Here is a 1,012-nt window from a genome sequence, read left to right as displayed (position 1 = left end):
GTTTGTGAATCCCGCACATGTGTAACTGGGTAATTATGGCACAAGGCAAAGTCATCTTACTGCAGTGGTTGTGAAAGAAATGGAATACTTAGTTACATGGGGTGCTTTAGATCACACCTAGAAAGCTTGAAATGGAAAATCTCAGTGATTCCTCTCAGACATTTTTATTGTAGTTGCATATAAAAATATGCAAAAATGTTCTAATGATGTTAGCTTCATCTTACTCAGCTCAGCCAAGTATAACACATTAAGTGCCATCCTAAACTAATAAATCCAGGCTATGATTTCAACACAGCAGTCTCCTGTGCATTTCTTTTCTTCTGAAATGATCTCAGACAGCTTCAAATGGAATGTAACTTTAATAGCAAGTTGAATAGATAAGTTTTGAATTCATTTTCAAAATCTCAGTAAATACATAAAAAATTTACCATGAAGGCCTTCCTTGATTACTATCATCTTATATCAAAAGTGTAAATCTGACATATACCTTTCCTCTTAATATCTTTAATGCTTTTAATACATTTCATGCTTAGCACTCTTGAACAGCTCCCAGTTGTCTTGATGACAAACTCAACCTCCTTGCTGAGCTGCAGAAGGGCCTCTATTTTCTGTCCCATGCCAAGTCTCCAACTCCATTGCTAGTCACTCTATCTCTGTGCACTGAAGTCCTATGTAGCTTATTGCATTTCCACTTCCTGCAGTGTTCCCATATGTTCCTAAATTTTTCAGGAGTTATTAGATTGTGTGCCTGGTATAGCCTTCTTCCACTTTTCCACCTGGCTGACTCCTTCCCACTTATCAATCAAACCCAGGCTAGGTGTCATATTCTCCCATCTCCTCTGAGAGGCCATCCACTCTCTCTATCAGGCTGTGTTATGCGCCCATGCTCTGTCTCCCAAGCTGTCTGCATTTACCTTTATTATTACAGTCATTCTCACATAGTGTTGCCTCCATCCTTGCCATTGTGGGCCTTTGGAAAGCAGACACCATCTAATTTTGTGAACCTAGTGCC

The sequence above is a fragment of the Pteropus alecto genome, unplaced genomic scaffold, assembly GCF_000325575.1.
Source record: "Pteropus alecto unplaced genomic scaffold, ASM32557v1 scaffold548, whole genome shotgun sequence".
Lineage (NCBI taxonomy): Eukaryota > Metazoa > Chordata > Mammalia > Chiroptera > Pteropodidae > Pteropus > Pteropus alecto.
This window is presented reverse-complemented; position numbering follows the sequence as displayed.